General features: G+C 38.5%; 1 protein-coding gene across 1 annotated transcript in view; it reads left to right on the top strand.

Annotated features, from left to right (window-relative positions):
• The window catches only part of DLGAP2 (DLG associated protein 2), a 953423-nt gene that overhangs the window by 75702 nt on the left and 860695 nt on the right, over positions 1 to 17026 (top strand). The window contains exon 2 of the mRNA XM_075202469.1: positions 15906 to 16013. The gene's annotated coding sequence lies outside the window, so the exon portion shown is untranslated. The remainder of the gene's footprint in view (positions 1 to 15905; positions 16014 to 17026) is intronic.

Consider the following 17026-nt stretch of genomic DNA (forward strand, 5'->3'; position numbering starts at 1 on the left):
GGAACACTACCGTTCTATAGCAAACCTCAAACACATCACCTGTCTACCCTCTCTTCCCAAGTCCTTTAAATGTGCCCTTTGGAATGCACGATCTGTTTGTAACAAACTTACCTCCGTTCATGATCTCTTCCTCTCAAAAAACCTCAACCTTCTGGCAATAACAGAAACATGGCTCATGCAATCAGACACTGCCTCACCTGCAGCACTTTCACATGGTGGCCTCCATCTCACCCACACCTCCAGACCTGAAGGCAGACAAGGAGGTGGGGTTGGACTACTTCTCTCCCCACAGTGCACATACACAGTTCTACCAAATGTCCCATCACTCACGTTCACATCTTTTGAAGTACATGCTATTCGCATTTTTAATCCATTCTCCCTACGTGTTGCGGTGATCTATCGTCCCCCTGGAGCACACCAACAATTTATTGAGGATTTCTCTGCATGGCTCCCTCACTTCTTATCTTCAGACATCCCCACCATCATCATGGGTGACTTCAACATCCCCATTCATAACCCACCTTCCAAAGCTGCTTCCACACTACTCTCTCTAACATCCTCACTTGACCTCTCCCAGTGGATTGAATCATCTACTCATAAGGATGGCCACTGCCTTGATCTTGTTTTCTCTAGACTATGCTCAGTTTCTAATTTTATTAATACACCCTTCCCCCTCTCGGATCATCACCTTATCAGCTACACTCTCACCCCCACTGCTCTAACCTCTCTACTGTCTAACTCTACCAAGCCTCCTCATACTCGTAGAAATCTTAATTCTATTAATCTTCAACAATTTTCCACCTCTCTCCAACACCTTCTCTCCCCTATCTCTACATTCTCATCCCCTGAGATGGCAGTACCTCATTTTCACCTAACCTTAGCAACGGCCCTTGATCAAGTGGCTCCAGCGACACTTCATACTACACGTCGACTTCGATGTCAACCGTGGCACACCAAAGCAACACGAAATCTTCAAAAACTGTCCCGTAAAGCAGAACGTCACTGGCGTAAATCTCGAAGCTCTAATGACTTCTTCACATATACTTCTGTCTACCACTCCTATCGAAATGCTCTGGACACTGCAAAACAAACATACTTTCAATCTCTTATCTATGCTCAGGCTTCTAACCCCAAATGCCTTTTCAATACATTTAATCATCTTCTCAATCCTCCCACCCCGAACCCTCCATCTACTATCAGTGCTCAGGATCTTGCTACCTACTTCAAGGACAAGATTGATAAGATCAGACTAGAAATGGTATCCTCCTCCTCAACAAGCCATCAGCTCATTTCCTTCCCACTACCCTCTGACACCCTTTCTTCATTTGACCCCACAAATGAAGAGGAAATTTCTACGCTCTTCTTATCTTCCTACTCTACCTCCTGTCCTCTTGATCCTATTCCCTCGCAAATTGGTAGATCCCTGTCTTCTGTGCTCATTTCACCTCTAACTCAAATCTGTAATCTCTCACTCTCTACTGGCATCTTTCCATCACTATACAAGCATGCAGTGATTACTCCTATTCTAAAAAAACAAAACTCCGACCCAAACTCTCTCTCAAATTACCGTCCCATCTCTCAGCTCCCTTGCCCCTCCAAGCTTCTAGAGAGACTTGCCTACACTCGCCTCACACGCTTTCTTTCCGCAAACAACCTGTTGGATCCTCTTCAGTCTGGCTTTCGTTCTCAACACTCCACAGAGACTGCGCTGACCAAGGTTGTTAATGATCTGATCACTGCTAAGACTGAACGCCATTACTCTCTCCTAATTCTCCTGGATCTCTCGGCTGCATTTGACACCGTTGACCACTCTCTTCTCATACAAACGCTGCAATCCCTAGGTCTTCAAGACACAGTTCTATCCTGGTTCTCATCTTACCTCTCTAATCGCTCTTTCACTGTTAATTTCTCTGGAGCCACATCTGCTCCGCTTCCCCTATCAGTTGGAGTACCACAAGGCTCGGTGCTAGGTCCTCTGCTGTTCTCTATCTATACCGCTTCTCTTGGAAATCTAATAAGTTCCTTTGGCTTTCAGTATCATCTCTATGCGGATGATACCCAAATCTATCTATCCTCTCCTGATATCTCGACATCTGTGTTGTCCCGTGTAACTGACTGTCTTTCTGCCATTTCATCTTGGATGTCCTCTCGTCAACTCAAACTTAATCTTTCTAAAACAGAGTTAATAATATTCCCACCCGCCAACAAGAGCATACCTGACATTTCTATCTCTGTTGATAACATGACCATAAATCCCACCCCACAAGCTCGCTGCCTAGGTGTAATCCTTGATTCACGCCTATCCTTTGTTCCCCACATTGACTCTATATCTAAATCATGTTACATACATCTAAAGAACATTTCCAGAATCCGCACATATCTCACACAAGACACTGCTAAAACCTTAATTCATGCACTAATCATCTCCCGCATTGACTATTGCAATTCCCTCCTTACTGGTCTTCCCAAAAACAGACTCAAACCCCTAAAATCTATTTTGCATGCTTCGGCAAGACTGATTTTCGTTGCAAATAGCTATTCCTCTGTTGAATCACTCTGTATGTCTCTACACTGGCTGCCTGTCTTCTACCGAATCCAATATAAAATACTTTTACTAACCTACAAGGCCATCAACAAAGCTGCACCAACATACATCTCCTCTCTTGTCTCAAAATATCTCCCAACTCGGCAACTCCGTTCTGCAAAAGATCTGCGTCTCTCATCCACCCTCATTACATCCTCCCATTCCCGGTTACAGGACTTTTTTCGGGCTGCACCCACTCTATGGAACTCTCTCCCTCGCACAATAAGACTCTCCTCTGTTCTACAAACTTTCAAGCGTTCTCTGAAAACCTACCTATTCAGACAAGCTTATAATATTCCTCAACCACCATCTTAACCTCACTACCTTTAGCCTGTTACACAATTTCACACAAGACAACTACCCCCGGACCAACATTGTTGTGTGACAGGATCATTTAGCTTATGAGTCACCCTACCTTTGCAGTCTGGCTGGGCCAAGATGCAAAATGTATACTTAACCTCATGTGTCAATCTCCCATTGTCCCATAGATTGTAAGCTTGCGAGCAGGGCCTTCTCACCTCTTTGTCTGTTTTACCCAGTTTGTTTATTAGTTTATTACGTTTGTCCCCAATTGTAAAGCGCTACGGAATATGTTGGCGCTATATAAATAAATGATGATGATGATGATATAGGAAATCTCTACTGGCAAAAGTGAAAAAACCTAAGTGTCCAAAGTAACCTTAGAGAAAAAGGAATAATTGGAAGTGCTAGCAATATTATTATAGTTTGGGTTTGCATTAATATACATAGCTACATTTCAATATGCAGACATTTTCACTCTGCATGTACCTAATCTGTATGTGTTTAATATTTCTAAGTATTGGCCTTTTTAACAAAGTTTTATGAAAAACAACTTCTGATTGAAGTAGGTGGTCAGCTTTTAGTTCTATTACCTTTCCTTGAGATGTTGTTTTCATCACTTGTACATTGGCGTAGCAGCTAGCTATTCTACCTTACAAACCTGCATGTGTGAGTTCAAGTCCTCACCAATGCTCTTGTCTCTGAGGGATCGTTAATATGCTTGCCATATTTGTGTTGATGTTAAAAGTGTTCCTGGGGCCATAATGCGCTATGGTTAAAGGCGCATATATTATGTGTGTAATTAGCAAAAATGTAATAATTTTTCTTACGAATCATAGTAGTTTTGCATGCAAAAGCACCATCAACAAGTGTCACATTATCCATTTCACATTGACAGTAATTCAAATGGTGGTTGTGGTGATTGTAAAGAGAATTAACATCAATATTTATGCCAACGTTGAATGTTAGTGCTACAATAAAAAGATTTTTTATCATGCACGCTGCACTCCATTCCGGCAACTGTAATGAATGGGGAATGGAGTGTGCACTCCATTCCGGCAACTGTAATGAATGGGGAATGGAGTGTGCACTCCATTCCGGCAACTGTAATGAATGGGGAATGGAGTGTGCACTCCATTGCGGCAACTGTAATGAATGGGGAATGGAGTGTGCACTCCATTGCGACAACTGTAATGAATGGGGAATGGAGTGTGCACTCCATTGCGACAACTGTAATGAATGGGGAATGGAGTGTGCACTCCATTTTGGCAGCCGGAATGGATAGGGAGTGATAGTAGAAAATAAATCTGCCTAGCATACCAAACTGCAGTGTAGAGGCCTATAAAAGCCAGGCTTCTTTACTGAAGAGCCAGCAAGCAGCATAGTGCGCTATATGAAGCTAATTAAATCCGGCGTTCCGACATTCCGGCAGTTCCAATTTTAACCCTAAGGCCCTAAATATAAAAAAAGGTTACAATTCAATAGTCAAATAAGACACATTAAAATGCTCATTAAACCTGCAATACAAACTGCACTGTTATTGTGTAACATCAAACATCTTGAAAACATTTAGAGTGCCTATAACACAGTAACTTTAAGTAACACTCAATACAAATAAAATGAAATGAAATTAAGGAAACCACTAGCAGCAAAACACAGTACTACTATCTATTGATTTCTAATAAACTTTTAGTGTGCATGAGGGTGTATTTTATAGGTGATTATAATGAGCTAAGTATATGCAGGTGTATAGGCCAGGTATCAGCTGAAGAGATCTGATGCTGGGTCTATGCAATGGTGGTTATGAGTAACTCTCTTTTATTTTATACTGATTAAAACAAGCTTGTGTTTAGTTCTTATAGTATAAATATCTGATATTCATTAGACTACACATTGCTTTCTTGATTTTGAAATCACCAAACATGATCCTTTCTGTCTGTTACTAAGAATGTGTGTTCAAGTGTTCAATTAATTCTGTTAAAGGACATTTTTGTGTGCAAATAGTTCATGTGCAGTTTGGTGTGGGTATTTCCATCTGAAGTATACCTTAGTGGCTAAAGAAACGAGCTGCCAATGACAAGGTAAAGTGTTTGAACCCTGAATGATACCTGTACGTGGCTTAACTTGGTATGTTTCAGTTTATGTATTACACTCTGTCATTTATCTAAGAGTGCTTTAGTATGTTTTGTTGTGTAATATGGCATGTTGAACAGGGTGGTCAGCTACAACAGAGAGAAGCAGTTGGTCCAAATTACTTGATTGCAAAGATATAGGAAATCTCTACTGGCAAAAGTGAAAAAACCTAAGTGTCCAAAGTAACCTTAGAGAAAAAGGAATAATTGGAAGTGCTAGCAATATTATTATAGTTTGGGTTTGCATTAATATACATAGCTACATTTCAATATGCAGACATTTTCACTCTGCATGTACCTAATCTGTATGTGTTTAATATTTCTAAGTATTGGCCTTTTTAACAAAGTTTTATGAAAAACAACTTCTGATTGAAGTAGGTGGTCAGCTTTTAGTTCTATTACCTTTCCTTGAGATGTTGTTTTCATCACTTGTACATTGGCGTAGCAGCTAGCTATTCTACCTTACAAACCTGCATGTGTGAGTTCAAGTCCTCACCAATGCTCTTGTCTCTGAGGGATCGTTAATATGCTTGCCATATTTGTGTTGATGTTAAAAGTGTTCCTGGGGCCATAATGCGCTATGGTTAAAGGCGCATATATTATGTGTGTAATTAGCAAAAATGTAATAATTTTTCTTACGAATCATAGTAGTTTTGCATGCAAAAGCACCATCAACAAGTGTCACATTATCCATTTCACATTGACAGTAATTCAAATGGTGGTTGTGGTGATTGTAAAGAGAATTAACATCAATATTTATGCCAACGTTGAATGTTAGTGCTACAATAAAAAGATTTTTTATCATGCACGCTGCACTCCATTCCGGCAACTGTAATGAATGGGGAATGGAGTGTGCACTCCATTCCGGCAACTGTAATGAATGGGGAATGGAGTGTGCACTCCATTCCGGCAACTGTAATGAATGGGGAATGGAGTGTGCACTCCATTGCGGCAACTGTAATGAATGGGGAATGGAGTGTGCACTCCATTGCGACAACTGTAATGAATGGGGAATGGAGTGTGCACTCCATTGCGACAACTGTAATGAATGGGGAATGGAGTGTGCACTCCATTTTGGCAGCCGGAATGGATAGGGAGTGATAGTAGAAAATAAATCTGCCTAGCATACCAAACTGCAGTGTAGAGGCCTATAAAAGCCAGGCTTCTTTACTGAAGAGCCAGCAAGCAGCATAGTGCGCTATATGAAGCTAATTAAATCCGGCGTTCCGACATTCCGGCAGTTCCAATTTTAACCCTAAGGCCCTAAATATCATTATACATGTTAGACCTGGCAGTGGCATTTAGTAGAAAGGTGTGTGTAAAGCAAAGAGGATTTTTTTAAACACAATCACAGTAATGGAACATTGGAGACATATATCTACTATATAAATGCCTAGTGGCGTGTGTGAAAAAAAACAAACAAACCAAGCTGCAGCGCCACCTGCTGGGCAGAGTTATACACTGACCTATATATTTCTTGAAGGGGAAGTGACAGTTGGGAGTGGTTGGTGGTTGCCGGGGGTGACAGTGGGGAGTTTTTAGCACCTTAAGTAGCTTGATTTGACTAGAATGCATGAGTATCATGCACGGGTTAACTGACCTACTAAATTCTTAGTGTGTGTGGAAAAAAAAACCTCAAAAAGGGCTGAAATTTGGTATACTGACATTATTGACGAGTTGAGGGGTCAAACTCATTTTCGTGAGGTAATTTTACCTCATGAACACACATGTGTACAGCGGCGGATCCAGGGGGGTGCGATCGAGGCAATCCCCCCCCCCTAGCAGGGATTTGCTGCCGACGGCTGCACAGTATGTGCAGGTCCGTTTGGCAGTGACAGTGTGCTGCCCGGCTGCTCTGATTGTGTTTTAAACGTAATCAGAGCAGCCGGGCAGCACACTGTCCCTGCCTGTCACTGCCGAGCGGACCTGCACATACTGTGCAACCCCCGGCAGCCTCAGAAGTCGGAAAGGGGGCGGGGCCTAAATCGCCCCACCCTAACATCCCCCCGGGGAACAAACATTTTCTAGATCCGCCCCTGCATGTCTAGCAGCGTGTGTTAGTGTGTGTGTGTGTCTGTGGAAAAAACTATTTTCTCAGAAAGGGCTCATCCGAATGACCTGAAACTTGGTATACTGACATTATTTGACAAAAAAATTAGAATAGTGAAGTCAGTTAACTTCCATCATACCCCCTTCCCCCGTGGGAGGGTTAGTAAAGGCTAAATTTACGAGTTGAGGGCTCAAAATCATTTTCGTGAGGTAATTTTACCTCATGAACACACATGTGTAGTATATTACTGTGCTACCCGCCTTCCTAACAACTTGGCAAACACCTACTATTACTACTCACGCCATCCTAACAAGTCACCAAAAATTACTACTCACGCTCTACTGACAAGTCAGCAAAAAACTAATACTAATACTAATACTACTAATAATAACACTAGAATGCATGAGTATCATGCACGGGTTAACTTGTATATATATATATACAAATAATTTTTATTTTTTCCCCCCCAAAAAAAAAAATATTGATATGTGTGCTTGTTTTGCATATTTGGTTGTGGTTTTTATACGCAGAGTATGCTTCTAAAGGTTTTTAATAGTTGTTTGTGCTTAGGTGTTTTGGATTTAAACATGACCCTGGCCGTCCTTAACTTTTGTCAAGGATTTGAGACAGGAGTGACGTCAGTTTCACTTAACTGCACAGAGGGATCGCCTACTGTTCTCAAGTGAAAAAGCATAACGCCTACCTTACTCAAATAATGTCTCATCTCCGCCCAGTCCGCGCCTACTCTCCTCCCATTCCCACCCCTTTCTTCTCAAGTCGTCAGCAGCCATCTCAAATATATTTGCATTGGACTTTGAGATTGAGTTGACTTTGAGAGCCGTATCTGCCGTGATTGCGTAGCGTATGTGGCGTTTTGCGCATCTCAAGTGCCGTTTTGCGCATGCGCAGAACCAATTAGCAGATGCGTATGCGTTTGCGTTCCTTGATGAATCATGCCCCTGGTTACCAATATTTACTATTAATGATATCCAAGGTTAAATTTATCTCTGGATATGCAGCATACTTGGAATGGTTGGTCCAAGACAGTATTCTATTCTCAAGATCCTCATCTACTAAGCATTTTTCTGTAAGAATCTTTAAAGAGGAGATGCATATCTGGCAAGGACCTGGGACACATCGACAATGTTGATCAGTTCTTCTTGAGATGTTTAGTTTTCACAGTGAAATTAACACTCTGGCAAATGCTTTCACATTTTCAAAACCAGGTTAAAAAAGTGAGACAAAATTAAACCCAGAAAACCAAAATAGCCAACGTTATTGTCATGAGTTCAGACAGTGGCGGACTGGCCAGTGTGTCAGCTTGCCCGATGGCAAGTGGGTCCTTTGGGCTCCTGATGCAGTGCGCCTCCTTAAACATTAGACAATATCTTAAAAATGTTAATGACCTTTTAGTATCTTGAAAATATAATAGAAGTTCCAGTTATTATTACTGTATACAACTAAAATTTACATTGTGTTACTGTTTTAATAAATAAGTTTTTGAGGATATTTTATATTTAAGAATATAATAAATAACTCTGAAAAAATAATTCTGATTCGGGTTATGTGAGGCTGACGCATAGATTGTATAGGCTTGGATCATTACTATTGTGACTGCGCATTGAAGCTTAGCTGGGAATCCCAGCCTGGGATCGTAACATGCAGCAAGAGTCCACTTTGTATCGAGCTATTGCATACATTGCAAAGGCAGCAAATATTTTTCATTGCGTCGGCCTCGGTTCTCAGCTCTTCACCTTGTGCTTGCTGTGTTTAATATGTTTTATAGAAGGTATGTATTTAATTAATATTTTTTTATATACTTTGGCCATATGCCCTTTAATTTACATTTAATGTATTTTCTTTCACTATATAAAATTAGTGCAAAAATACTAGGTAGTATATATATTTAAGCTGCAGTCTCAAATAATAATATATACACATAATGCAAGTTCAATAACTAATGATACCTTTTATTTATTCTGTAGTTTAAATTACTGTGATTGTTAAAATTGTTGTTAATAATAGATGCATCTATAAAACATATTCCCATCGACATGCTCTTGCGGCGAGGTCGATTATATATTTTTAGCAGAAATACATAATGGACCTCGCTACCATACTGTAGAAATTTGTTACAATACGCTATAACAGTTTACAAACAAAATGCCGAATACAGCAACACAATAATAATAACAACTTATTATTTTCAAATGCAAACGTACACATAGGCAACTTATGGCAAAAGCTGGATTCAACATTTAATTGTAGATGTTCATTTTTCCCAACGTGGAGTATTTTTAATTAAGTTTTAATTTCAGGATTATTACCCCTCCAGCATGGAAAAGAAAAAGCATAAATCAGTTTTAGCATTATTATTTGGTATGTGCTTAAAGGTGTTATCTGTGAGCGACTACTTTCAGTTGTGCCAAGTAATGATTGTACAGGACAGGGACTTTTTTGATCTATTGGAGCAAATTCAGTTAGCTTTTTGGGCCGCAATTGCGCACGTCTGCACGAGTCCCGATACCGCAACATCGTGGATTTCCATGCACATCCCATAGGTTTGCAAAGAGAAATCCGCAATGTTGCGGTACCATATTGTCACTTTACACATGCAGCCGCGCATAATCGCAGATCGAAAAGCTAATTAAAGATGCCCCAATGACTGAAACATTACAGCATCTTAAAATTGATCCCAAAAAATGTCTATCTGATAGTACAGATGGAGCTGCAAGCTACCATGGGCTGTATAAGGGTTTACAAAGTAAAATTACTGATGTGACTGATCAGCATGTTAATATATGGTGCCATGCCCATGTCTTGCATTTGGTGATAATTGGTGTTGCGTGCCTGCAGTTTCTTTTCTCAAGTTGCTCCAGAATTTAGCAACTTTTGTGAAAACATCATACAAGAGAATGGCTGTATGGATAGAAGTTGTTGGAAAACATCTAGGACAAGAAAAAAATTAAACGATTATAGCTAATTGGTGAGACGGTGAGATGGTCAGGAAAATCCAATGCACCAACAATTATATTTGGACGTTTTAATGATGCCGCTGTCAGTACTTTTGTAAATCTATTGACATACTTATCAATGATAGACGATTCAGAAAAGTTTGATGCAAAAACAAAACAAGAAGCAAATGTTTTACTTCAAAGTCTTCTGAGGTTTGAAACAATATTGACAGCATTTAGTTACTTTTATATATTTGAAACTACAGGCCTGTTATCAAGTTATTTACAGACAATGGGTTTAGTTATGTTTACTGCATGGAGTTTAGTAGATTCAGCTACAGTAAAGTTGAAGGAACAGACAAGAACATTTGATAACGTTCACAGCAAGGCATTGGATTTTGTAAATGTAATGACAAAATTTCACAATTGAATATGGATGACAAACAAACATTGGAAATTGACTCTTTGGAAACAACATTGCCAGTTAAGAGGCAGAGGAGGAAGATAAGACTGGCAGATGAGCTTATAGATGATGATGAAGGAAATTCCTCAGATTCTATAGCTGATTTTCAAGTAAATGTGTTTAAACTAATAATGGACGGCATTGTCCAGTCACTAGATTCACGCATTGTACAACACAAAAAGTTGTATAAGATTTATCCTGCTTGGACCCAGCAAAAGTTTAAAACTATTGCAGAGAGGGGTACTTGTAGGTGAAGCATTGGAAGGTATTATTAAGCTGTCTCCACAAGTCAGCAAAGATCAAGTAATATTGGAATTGTTTTAATTTGTTTTGCAATTTGATGTTTGAAAGCTATTGCTTAATGATGGTGAGAATATGGATTTCAGTTGCAACAAGTGTAAAATTTGTAGCACTTGCCCATCGTGTGTACTTAAAATTCTGGCATCCAACAGACTTGATAACAAGGCATATGATAACCTTTATAAACTTTATAAAGTCATCTGCACACTATCAGTTATCAAAGTCTAATGTGAGAGGACATTTGAAAAGCTAAAGATGATAAAGACAAGAGTGTATCCACTACAGATCGGTGTTCCCAGGGTTGTGTGTCATGTAATCAGTGGGGAAAAGGGAGGTGGAGCCGCAGCCAGAGAGAGGAGGGATCTGAAAAGATCCCCTACTCCATGGATTCTCAGGTTTCAGTAGAGGTTTTCTAGACAAATATAGCTGCTAATGCCATCCTGAGATGGCCCTAGCTAAAGAGCACAAGCTCTGAAAGTTTAGCTGTTTGGAGCTTGATAAATAGCATAAGACCACCGTTCCCATAGAGGTCTGTACGGACAGCAGTCTCTAGCGGTTCTTTCATCAATACAGGAAACGTGTGTGATATCTCCTGGGCTAGACCATTCGGAAATTGTGCAGAAACGAAAAATTGCCATAATCACCTGCAGCAGCTGTTTCTGCATGATTTTCGGCAACAGAATCCTTCTAATATAGGCCCGTCAGTACTATGTGTTTTACCTAACTGCTTTAGGTTTCTAGTCTGGCTCTCCTGTCTTTCTCTTACACCTGCCACCAAAGATACAACAATCTTATGATGTCTTTTGGAAAAGCTGGTTTATCTGTCTGGTAAAATGGAAAATGACTGGCTAGGGCAGGGATCTCTGTGGCACAAATGAGGAAGGCAAATACCATGCATGCACTGCTGGTAAAAAAGACTTAACTGTGGTATAATTCAGAAACACTCCCATAATCCTATAGGTGTACATGTAAAATACAGTGTGATTCTGCGTTTCTACTAACTGAAATCTGAAGTTTACAGAAGGAACAGTGGTCTGATTTTCGTGACTATTGAGCATATGCTTACATTTCATTGATGTATTTTATGTCTTTTGTCTTCAGTATTTATACTTTGGTAGAAATTGACAACCCCCAAAGAAACATATACATTTATAAGCATATGTTCACATATTTATACTAGATATACATTTTATCTTGGTGCATTAACTGCAGCCAATTCACCTTTAAACCAGAAACAAAAATAGATGTCATATGGGGCATTGTTCTCTATGACAACCTCCTGCTGTTCTCCTGCTGTTCTTTTTGTCATTGCACATTAACGCTCTACTATAATGTACTATTTTTATATTTATCTACAACAAATTTTACTTGCCATTTAAAAACCAAAACCACCAATTTTATTCAACTTCCCTGAAGGCATTTTGAATAAGGACAATGAGGGTGGCACCTGATTGTAATGATACTTTGATTATCCAGCCAGGCACCACTGTCAGACCAAGACAACCTTCCCACTTCTAAAATCTCAGGGTTGTATATTGTTTCTTTTGTTTAGTGATGCTGTGGTTTGGGTGGTCTATTGATTGTGTCATTGTAGATCTATGTTGAATAAGGAAATGAGTCTAAAACGTACATAACTGTCCTTGCAAGGAGAGGACGGCAATGTGCATCTAAAATTCTTTCTGATAAAAGCATGGACTGTGACATATATTGTACCGATAAATGCTTTTAGAAGCAAAGCTCCTTGAAGTCACCTATTGTAAATCCTATATAAAAGCCACTCATCTTCCCAAGTGGCAAAGAAAAGCTAAGATACTTGGCAACTACACCTATGTCAGCAAACAGTTCTAGAACAGAATGCAGCAAAAGTGTGTGCACGATACACTGATATTTTCATCCTGTGCTGTGATAACCTGGAGAAGGAAATACTTTAATTGCTGCTTTGAATGATATCTACACCAGATATCCTTAGTACCCCCAGACTACCTTGATAATAAACACTAAATCGCAAGGCTTGCTTAATTTTAGACAAGTCTTGCCAAGTCTTTAGACAAGTCTAAATTCTGTGAACATCAATATTTACATTGCTGAATGGATTTATGCTATGCTGTTTAATGTCATGGAACTCATTACAGCTAAAAAGATTCTACATTAAATTTATGTCAATTATTCATAGCCTCAAACCCCATCTAAACAAGATTTTAATTACCATTACAATTACGAGCTATTTAATAGATAAACAATGATAATTACTCTCTGAGTGGTACAAAGCTATTTTTATACCGTTCCTTTTCTGCCTATCTCTGCATAGCCCAACTAATAGTTATGCATAAAGCAAATAAAATGGGAGCTGGGAGAACAGTCTACTAATAATGCATGATGACATTGGAATGTACGAAATTGTCAGAGAATCTCTTGTGCAAAAACAATCAACAATTCATGTGTGTATGCCCGGTTAAACATATAGGTGCACGGTAGTATAGTTCCTATTAATATGCAATGTTTATTGTTTAAATATGTTATTTATCTGGAATTGCTGATTTAATTGATTATTCTAAATATCTCCCTCATGAAAGCACATTTTCTAGAATGCTCTAATTGTAATTTAGAAAAAGCTAATTGTATAAATTATTATATACATTCAGCTTCAAATAACAAGCTACCTTACCCGGTTTCCACATTGAAAGAAAATACTGTTGTGTTCACTGTTACTGTACAAGACTGTATTTTATTGAGCATTTTCAATAAATATAATTGTATTGGTTTTTGTATTTTATAAAATGTATAGTGTCTTGTAATACTATGTTCTGTTTCGTCCTATGCTCTCTGAGCGGTGCTGCGGACCCCTTTTGGTGCCTTATAAATAAAGGATGATAATAATAAAATTAAAAATAATAATAATAATAATAATAATAATAATATAGCAAAATATATGTCAATATAGGGTAGCAAAATAAATTTTAAACTTGCAAAGGTAGTTAAGTAGAAAATATTTCTATGTAAATTGACCTTAAATTTCAGATATACAGTTCTATAGACAGCCTCCTAATTTTTACTATTCCCAATTCCTTATTGACTTGAAATATCATTGACATATTATATAACTTATTAAGTTTGTAATCTTTTATATTTATTAGGGCATCTAGCACTATAATATACTTCCCAAGTCATTTTAACTAAGTTATAATGTGTCGAATGTGTGTTTTTTTAAGATTTAGCAATATATCTCCTAGCTATGAAAAACATTTATGAATAATTTCCAAATTGTATTCTTTCTGGAAACCAATGTTTTATTTAAGTTTTCTCATATGTAAAATATTATTAAATACTAAAAGCACTCCTTATTTAAGGTAATTGTTGGAAGAGGAGTTAAATCGGGTTGAGAAAAATAATATCAGAACTGTCTATGCAATGCAGAACAGTGCTTCTCATGGCCCGGAATAGGAAGGAAATGATATGAGGCATTACTGAAGAAGTATTGGTCGGACAGGTGGTTAATGTTCAGCCGAATCTTTGATATCTAGCAGTGTAGGTTGGGATTTTAGATGAAAAGCTGCAGGTTCCATGTCTTGTAAAAGATGTCTAAAGAGTCATTTAAAATTTCTGTTCATGCCTCCTTTGATGCAATCTCCTAAAGCATTATATCAGTCTCACGAATGGACAGTTCAATGTCTGGCCAGGAAGAAGCGTGTTGCAGTAAAAATGAGGGATATTAACCTATTAGTCTGTTTAGGAAGCTTGGTGTTTTGGATAGTTAGCCCCATCCATGTCAAACATTCCGTTTAATAGTTCCACGTAATAGTCAGTGGATTAATATTAAGATATATTTTCATAGGTGGGATACTTGTGGGTAGTCCCACCTATGTGTTGGTAGCTGTCTAAACACAGCATTTGCGTTTAGTCTCATTAATGTCTGTCTTCTTGAGAAATCACAGTGTTGCTCCTGGGATGTCCACTAAAAGTGATGCAGTTGCACCACACAAAAATGCAACTTGCGTAAAAACATTGTCACCATGCGCATGTGCACAACTTTGTATTTTGAGTTGCCTCTTGCACCTGGAGAGGTGGGTCAGGGTGATTCACATATAAGTTGAGTATAGAAATGATATAGAGAGGCAAGTTAACTATAAAGATCCATAAAGATGGATCTGATTTTGACTTAACTTTAAGAAACACCTTTTAGGAGGTATATCTTTGCATGTGCAATAGGCCTGATACAAGTTTACGAGTTGATGATGGCTTCTGCTCTGGATTCATATACGCTAGAATTAAAGTTGCACGTATATTAATATGCATGCGACTCAAAATGCCATCACAGAAGTGTAAGTGGGTGAACACATTTTTGCATTTACGCAAAGGTAGCAATTTTACATTCAACTCTAAATCAGTGTTATTCATGAACCAGAGGCATTTACATTTACAAAATTGTGCATGGATTTGGATGGCAAAATGTGTACTGAGAAAATATTGTACAGGGTGTACCCAGGAGGATGGGTTGTCTTCACCACTGTGGGGTAAATGCAATTATGTGCTAGACTATGCAAAAACAAGATTTTATTTTGTAGGACAATATATTTAATTCAGGATGTGGTGACAATTGTGTGTAGGAGTCCTTTTTTTCATTGCTTTTGACACACCACCTCTGTGGTGGTGGAAATAATAATTTAAAACTAACTTTAGCTCTTTTGCTACTTCCAGGCACAAAATGCATTACAACAAATGCAAAAAGATAAAGATGGTCTCCTTGTTATTCTGAAATAAATGAGCAATGAATGTGCAGAACAGATGCGTTGATGTACTGTGAACTTGCTTAATAGGGATGTGTACCAGTGGGTGTGTCGATCTGTAAATGTAGATGCACTGTGTAAGCTGGAGTAAATGGCCACCCTATACCATGAGCTCTTAGTAGACACATGGATATGGAACAGGCATTTTAAATAAATATAATATCATTAATATAAAAATATTACATGTTGAATCTTTGTATACTTTTCTGTTTTGGTTAGTGATCAACATCATGTTTTCAGGCCACACATCTTGTTTTGTTCGTATGCCACTGTTTATTCCATTCATGTTTCACATTGTGTGCATTATATTTCTTCATTTCTGTCCATTCCCATCTTAGGCTCTGTCAGCACCCTGAAGCTGGATTGCAAGCACACGTTCTCCCTCCACTTCTGCCTACGAATGTTTACATCGTGCATCAGGCTCAGACATAATGGGGACTACTCAGGTACTGTTTTATCACCTTCACAGGACAACCTGCTTTGCTTTTCATGTATGGCACTTCATGAGCTATTGCTCAATGTACATCTATTTTTCAATTGTATTGTATAACTTCAGAAATAATGTTTATGTAGCAATTATTAATACCATCAAGTATTACATGAATTTTTATTTTTTTTTCCAAAGTAGAAACAGCAATTATGTCTACATTGAAACTAAGATAGCCACACGAATATGGTTCAGTTGCCAAAAGAAGGGCAAATGCATTGGAGTAAAGTGTAATTATGCAGAATAACAGTTCCCTTAAGAATTGCAGATGTTCAGGATGTAGGAGGTCACAATGAAGTCAGAAATGATCTGCAAAGTATATTAATGAGTATCAGCACAATAAGCGCCAGGAGTACACACACTAAAGAGGTCGCCCTTCAAAACACAATCTATAGAGGTCATTTACAAAGCAAAAATAAAAGTATCAGAGTGCACAATCTGTACCATTTTGTAACATCACAAAGCTGTTTGCACGAGAGTTTGACTGGTTTTCTGCAGGTACTTTAATTTGTACAGCAAGATGGTATATTTTGTCACCTAACAATCCTTATGAAATCTTGGCTGAGACTCAAGGTATTCTTCCAGTTTACTATATTGTCTCAATTTTGACGTGCTGGAAAGAGCTGGTAGGTATGGAGAGTAAAATGGAAGTTGTTCCCTGATTTTCGAGCAATGGCGAGGTCCTGAACTGCGCAAAAAGTCCTGGATTTACCACTGCATATAACTCAATAAATATGACACCTGAAATAAAATAAACCTTGATGTGCCTTTACTACCATGAACAGTTCAATGTAAACATATGGGACACTATACAAAATTCACTTTCATTGTCAGTAAGAGCAGGACTCTACCTAAATAGCAGCAGAAGATAAATTCCATAAATGGAACGGGCAACAATGCTCCTAAATTTCCGAAACAGAAATGTTCAGCGAATTGATGATAATATGAGCGTAAGGCCTTAAGTAGATGCAG

Source organism: Mixophyes fleayi, chromosome 3, assembly GCF_038048845.1.
Source record: "Mixophyes fleayi isolate aMixFle1 chromosome 3, aMixFle1.hap1, whole genome shotgun sequence".
In the NCBI taxonomy this organism is placed as follows: domain Eukaryota; kingdom Metazoa; phylum Chordata; class Amphibia; order Anura; family Limnodynastidae; genus Mixophyes; species Mixophyes fleayi.